The sequence below is a fragment of the Pristis pectinata genome, chromosome 9, assembly GCF_009764475.1.
Source record: "Pristis pectinata isolate sPriPec2 chromosome 9, sPriPec2.1.pri, whole genome shotgun sequence".
Taxonomy (NCBI): domain Eukaryota; kingdom Metazoa; phylum Chordata; class Chondrichthyes; order Rhinopristiformes; family Pristidae; genus Pristis; species Pristis pectinata.
Genome location: NC_067413.1, coordinates 47,879,696 through 47,887,023, shown reverse-complemented (window position 1 = coordinate 47,887,023; position 7,328 = coordinate 47,879,696).

Genomic DNA, 7,328 nt, shown 5'->3' with positions numbered 1-7,328 from the left:
AAGGGTTTCTGCAACAATGGCCTCGGAGTGGCCTTGCAGCAAGACATCATCAATGTAATGGGTGGTTACCACCCCCGGGGGGAGTTCAATGGCCTGCAAATCCCGTTCAATTATCCCGTGACATATGGTTGGACTGTGAATGTACTCTTGGGGGAGGCATCTAAATGTATATTTCCTCCCGTCCCAGGTAAAGGTAAACTGATCCTGGGATGTATCGTGGAGGGGGATGGAGAAGAAAGCATTGGCCAGATCTATAACGGAGTACCATGACTTGTCTGGGTGCCCTGACACATTCTCCACGAGGGTGACTATATTGGGTACTGTGGAAGCAAGTGGGGGGGCAGCCTTGTTCAACTGCCTGTAGTCCACCGTCATGCACCAGATCCCATCCTTTTTCCGGACGGGCCAGACGGGGCTATTGAAAGGGGAGGCTGCGGGCCTAATAACTCCCTCCCGCAGCAAGGCTTGCACAGCCTCTGTGATATCCTGGTGTTCTCCCGGTACCCTACACTGTCGACTGTAGACTACCTGCGAGGGAGGCAGGACGACAACTGGCTCCCATTTAGCCGTCCCGACTACCACTGTGGCTCAGGCGACTCCGAAAGTAAACTTGCCCCGACTAGTGTGTAGGGACTGTCCCTTCAGGACATTTATCCCCAGTATACACTCGGGCGAGTCTGCAATTAAAACGGCCACTGTTCAGGGGGTTTGGTTCCCAACAGCCATGTGGACCTTGACTTCCTTTGCTGGCAAAAGGGAACCCCCTCCCCCAACCCCTCAATTTGCATCTGTGGCCCCTTCCAAATCGCGGGGTTCCCTGGTACAATGGTCTGCTGGGCACCCGTGTTGATGAGTGCCATCCACCTCTGGATGTTCCCTTTTCCCCAGTGTATTGTTGCAGGTATGTGTGGCCTCAGATCCCCCGGGCGCGGAAGGGTGACGGAGCAGATACGCTAGGGACCCTGGCCTTCATCCTATGGGAGGGGGCTGGAGGACTGCCACTCAGTGAATGAGGGCTCTTGTGGGTGGAACTGGGCCATCTCCTGCCACAACAGGTCCCGTAGCTGAGCTATGAGTGCAGGAGAGGCTGTTTCAGGTAAGAGAGGAGCAGAGGCAATGTCAGCCTCTGCAGGGGCAGCTCATGTGGCCCGGCGGTTGGGTGCACCCCCTGAGTCAGGCTTGGAGCCGGGGTGGTCCCGGGGCTTTCTGCGGCCAGGCTTCTCCCTGCGAATCTCCTTCCAGCATGCATGGAAAGCGGAGGTCGGAGCTCCATCTATACTTGCGCCATCCACCCCTGCATGCAACAGATCTAAGTACAGCTGCCTGGGCGTGGAACGGGGGGAGGTGTCCCCGGCCCTTGTCTCCGTTCTGCGGACCTTGGCAGGCATCCCCCGCTTCATGTACTCCAATCCCTCCAGGAGGGTGATAGCATCCTGTACGGTCTTCCCCTCGATCGGTCCCATGAGGGGCAGGACCACCAGTCTCAATTTGGGGCGCACGGTGGCGACTAGGTAGCCTGCTAGCGTGCTGGTCGCCACGGTATTTTCTAAAAGCTCCAGGTCACCTGCCCTCTCGTAAGTACCTGTCACCAGCACCCATTGTCTAATAACCCCTGTGCCCTTGCTGACTGTACTCCACTGGGGTCTCCCGAATAGGTCCCATTCTGGGAGGGTTGGGTACCGGGTCCTTACTGTGGTCACTATCTGGTTCCACAGCGTGGCATCATTCCCAGCCCTCCCCGGTGGCACCCGCAGGGTATTGTTGATGCTTTGCTGGTCAGACAGGCTCCCCAGGGCACACGCCTCCTGGTGGGAGAGGCTCACGTTGGAGGACCCCCATCCCACAGCCGGAGCAACCACGCAGCCAGGTGCTCGCCTGGCTGCTGGCGGTACCGGTCCACCAGCTGCGTTAACTCCTTGATGGAGAAGTCCCGGATCTCCGTGCCCTCAGAGGGGCTCCGTGCATTGTCCCCCGGGGCTGCCTCATCCCCATTCCCCTCCCTCGTGGAGCGGACCTGGGATCCTGTTCGGACGGGTCGAGCCTGCAAGGGCTCAGGGGCGCAGGGTGGTGGTCAGGCTTGGAGGGGCTCCTGCTCTTCAAGCGCCCCTTCCTCGTCCGTGTCCATCCATTTGTGCCCATCCCCAAGCCATGTATCTAGCTGGTCGCCGCACCGGACCAGGGCTCGGATTTTAAAGGGATCTGGCTGCCAGCCGGCTCTGCGGGTGGCTTGTGCCTGCTGCACCTGGACCAGCCGGCAGGCGACCTCAGTACCCCGGACCTCAAGGTCATTGGCCCGGGTCTGGGCAGTTTGGACTGCCTCCTGGAGTGTGCAACACCTTTGTCGGAGGGTCTTTATCTCTCTTTCCTTTACTGAGCAGGTATCCTGCAACTGGCCAGTAATCTCGACCTGACACCTCAGGAGGGATGCTAGGAGCCGGATGGCAGCCCCCCCCCACTGGGCTCCCTCTGGCACTGGGGAACCCTGACTGCTGGAGAAGGGCCACCACATGGTGTCCCAGTTTCTCACCACATGGATCTAACTACTCAGCCCAGTCCACGGGCTTGCCGTGGTTTGCCAGCAGGCTGGCCAAGCTCCCAAATCCCTCACTCTCGTCTGTCCACCTTGTGATCCTCTCCTCTGTATCTGCGCTAGCCTTGTATCCCCAGTTCCAAAACATTCTCCCCGCGTTTGTGTCCAGCCAAAATCCTCAAGACCCTGCTCGCAGTGCCAAATGTTGTGTGAAATCATTCTTTTAACTGTCTTAAGGATCAAGGACTCTGTACTCGAGCTTTGTAGACCAAAACTAGTTTAATCGCAAAGGCAAACGAGGGACAGAATGGATGGGAACTGACACATGATCACTCACGCACAGGATATCACGAACACGAGAGGGAAATCGCAACTGGGGTAAAATACACACACACACACTGATACAAACAAGCACACGGTAACAATGTACAACTTCAGGATATAACACTTCAATGCCCGTCCCACACTAGCATTGGCCCTTAAAGCTCCCTGAGTCTGAGTGAAACGCTCCCTGACCATGTGGTGATGCACTCTTACCAATGATCTCTGCAGCGTTGTCTCACTACTCCTGGGGTCATCAAAAGAGAGGCAGGGCTAGGGGAGGCAGCCCTTTTTATGGTGCAAGGAGGCTGAGTGGAGCCTCACTGTTGTGATTTGAACAAGCCAATGGTGTGGAAGTCAAAGGCAAAGGTTCCTGCCACAACCAATGGTCAGGCAGGTTCAGAGACAAAGGATACTGGTCAGGCAAGTCCAGATGCAAAAGGTACTCTCACACCTGAGGGGTGGGTGGAGCCGCACCTTGATTGACAGTAGTATCACTTCCGATCAGAGGAGTAATGTTGTCCTCCGCTCAGTGGGGGTCAGTGTCGTTACTGTCACGTGACATCTATGTGGATTTCTCACAACACTAGGTTTGATTATATTGAGATTTAGGAAATGATTAGTCTTTTGATTATTGACTCCAGCATCTTGCCAACAATAAATGATAACCTAACTGGCCAATAGTCCCTTGCCTTCTTGCCTTTCTCTGTTTTTGAACAATGGAGTCAAACTGGGTGTTTTCCAATCTTCTTGTATCCTCCTGGAATTCAGTAAGTTATGAAAAATTTTAACCAGTGGGTTCACTATTCCTGCTGTCACCTTCTTTGTAAACCTTGAGCACAGGACATCAGGTCCTGATGATTCGTCCACCTTTAGCCCTGTGATTTTTATTGTGTTTGGGATTTTTACAAGTTCCTTCATGTTATTCGAAAGTAGCCCCTGCATTATCTTAGGGATACTAGCAGCGTCCTCCACAATGAAGACTGTTGAAAAAGACTGATTTAACATACTTGCCATTTCTTTGTTTCCTGTTATTAATTCACCAGCCTTGTTTTCTGGAGGTTCCACACTTACCTTAGCTCAGTGTCTACAAGACTCTTGCCATTTATTAAACTACCAATGCTTTTATTTAGACACAGATTGAATTGACGTCATTAGGAAATTATTGTAATGTGGAGACAGTTACAAAGCTCCATACATCTTCTGAAGAAGCATAGCAAGCATGGAGTTAGAAATGTCAACCCAATAAGGCATAACCAGTGTGCAAACAAGAGACTGTATCAGATCATGACAGAGTTGAAGCCTTGGAGACTATCCAGAAAGGGAAGGTCAGAGGAGATCACATCAAGAGTTACAGCAGGGAAAAGGAAAGGTCTGATTTCTACAGTGAATTAGAGTGGGAATTAGTTTGCAAGGCAGCATGAAAACAGAGACACAAAGTGATGCCGAGAAGCAAAGCAGAGATTTCTGCAGCTGAGTTCAGTATGTACCAAGTACAATATATAATTGTAGCTGTGGTAATTATTGATAACAGTTATTAGTCTGTGTGCTAGATTCAATGTGAACAGCTTATATTTACAAGTGACACCAAAACAATGGTAATCATATTATATAATATAATGTATTCACTGTAATAAAAATAATAGTTGAAGCAACAATTGCAGAAAATGTGAGACCAGAGGTGTTTGCAGCTTATCTGCAGAAGTGATCCACTGCATTCAGACCATCTGGAGAGGATAGTACAGGAATGTCAAAAGTGTGGCTTGCGATGAGGAGATTGGTGAAGGAAGACACCATGAGAGTTAATATATAGTTTGTTTTTTTAAAAAAAAGGAAGCACTGTGGTGCATAAAAATGTAAATATACCTTTAAGAACTCATGTGCAATGTGGCACATTTGATACATTGTTGCACCAGACATTGTTATTCAGTTGAAAATTATTGCCTTTATAAAGAATGTTCTCTGCTAATAGATCTACCTTTTTTTTATTTACTTACATGACCAGCAACAGGAAAGAACTTAAATGCTACAATGCTAAGAGGGTAAGACAGAAGAGGAAGACAATTCAATAAAAAAAAGTTCTTACAAATGTGACATACAACTCAAGGTGGCTTTTAACAAAGGATAGAGTTTTTTTTAATTTATTCATTTTCCAGCAAATGGACATCGTTGGCATGGGCAGCATTTATTGTCCATCTGGGGTAGTTGCTTTAGCAAAGGAGGTAATGAGCTGCCTTCTTGACCGACTGCAACCCTTCTGGTGCAGGTGCACCCACAATGATATAGGGTAGTGAGTTCCACAGATTGGACTTGGTGGCAATGGTTAGCGCTGAAGTCTCAGATACATGGATCAAAACTGATAGAGGTTGTTAGAAGTGATACTGTTATTGTTCACAGATCACATGACTGAAGGTTTGTGATCATTGTGGAGAAAAATAATGAAGAAGAATTCGTTCAATGTGAGTTCTCTGGTGACAGATGTCCAAAACAACTTTATAGTCAAACACTTACGACGAATAGTGGGATTAGTAAGGGAGCAAGGAAGTAGGCGGAAGGAAGAAAGGGAGGGTATAAGGGGGAGAGTAAGAGGGCTACAAAGAAAGTAGGGGAGGAGGGGATAGAGAGAGAAAGGAGGGGGAATAAGAGAGGTAAGAGGAGAGTTAGATGAGAGGCAAGAAAGGGGAAAAATAGGAGAAGAAAGGGAGAGAAAGAGGTGGGAAGGTCTGGTGCATAGGAAAGAAAGGGAAGAGAAGGGGAAGAAGGAAGGGAAGCAGTGTAGTGAGGGGAAAGAAAGGCAGAAGTAAGAATAAGCAGACAAGAGCAAAGTGATAGTGAAAGGAAGGGAAAGGTAAATGGACAGATGAGAGGTTGAGAGAGAAAGAGCAAGGAGAGAAAAAGCAGAAGTAGTGAGAAAGAAAAAGAGGATTGAAAAGAGGGAGATGGACAAGAGAAGAGAAGGAGAGAGAGTTATTAACGGGAAGGAAATATGTTGCAAAAATCTGCCCTCACCTGGGCACGGCTTGGATTTAACGCCCAGACCCATCTCCATCAATTGAAACTCAGGTGTCATTTGATTAGTTTCCTGTCTCCACCTCCTGCTCTTGAAAGCACCAGACTGGCACAATTCCACTGGGACTGGTGGAAAGCACTGTCCCTCAGGACCTGCTACTCTGCCTTGTTCCAGATTGGATTTGCAGTTGATACTCATCCTCCTCATTGCCTTGAAGATGACTTTCAGCAGCTGGAGCAAGTGGTGTGCAGCAGAAAGCCAGCGTCTTCTTGCTCATCTCCCCAGAACTCTGTCCCTTTGTAGTAACTCATTAATGGTAACAAAAAAAAAAGTGCCTCATAGTGTGTAAGTTCAGCAGTGGGTTTTACCAAGCTATTTGATAATGGGTTGCTTGGTCCCCAATAGCAGGGACAATACTAATTAGAGATGCCTAAGAGGAACTGGATAAATGCAGAGATCTGAGGGTTGCAGGAATGGAAGAAGTTGCAGAGCTAGAAAGGGGAAAGCCCAGAGAAATATTTGACTGCAATCAGAATTTTAAATTGCATCATTAGGGTTTATAAAACAAAACCCTTTACTCTTCCAAAATTTTGATACTTTATTAGTTTTTAACAGTGCAATTAAAACTGTGATTAATGTGGCAATCTTCATAACTGTGGGATAAATTATTGTAATTTTAAAAAAATCACCAGCCTAATTCCTAGTTTAGTGGATATTAAGACTTACTTAAATTAAGTTGGTGTAGATTTAATTCTCTGCTTTCCTTCAAACATGACCGGGACAGTCCAGAATAGACTGGATTTCCTGTCCTGGGATAAATATTCATTTTCTGGGGTTGACTGCACCACATTGAGGTAGGCAGTGGCATATTCCCTTTCATTCCATTATTCAGAATTTTTGAGGCAAGTGCGTCATTGCTGAAAAATTAATTGGGCATTTGCCAATGTTCAATTCATTTAGTTACAGCAGAATGCACATGGAATTTGTGACGCACTGTGTATTTACATACTCAAGGTATTTTAGTTTTATTTTTCTGGCTAAATGAAATAATTTTCTTTCACTCTTATTTTTAACAAATATAGAAGTATTATTGTCCAAAAATGAGAACATTATCTGCCCCTAAACTGAAGCTCATAGGATTTTTAAATTAGAGCACAGAAAACACATGAACTGCATATTAACCTACATTCCATCACAGAGATATTTTCAGGATATGGTTTCATATTCAGAGAATTGTGAAATAGCTTACACTGATGACTTTTTTAGGTTCCTTGGAGAAGTTCAACTCTCACATCTAACTACAGTATGTTGATTAAAAGTAAAAAAAGAGACATATTAATGTCAGGGGCTCAATTAAAAAGTCAGTAGACAGCATGTTGTTAAAATGCAAATTGAAATTAGTATTCAGGTACAGTAAGAGTAACTTTGTTAATAATTTCACGTACCATAGGGTATAGTCAAATTATA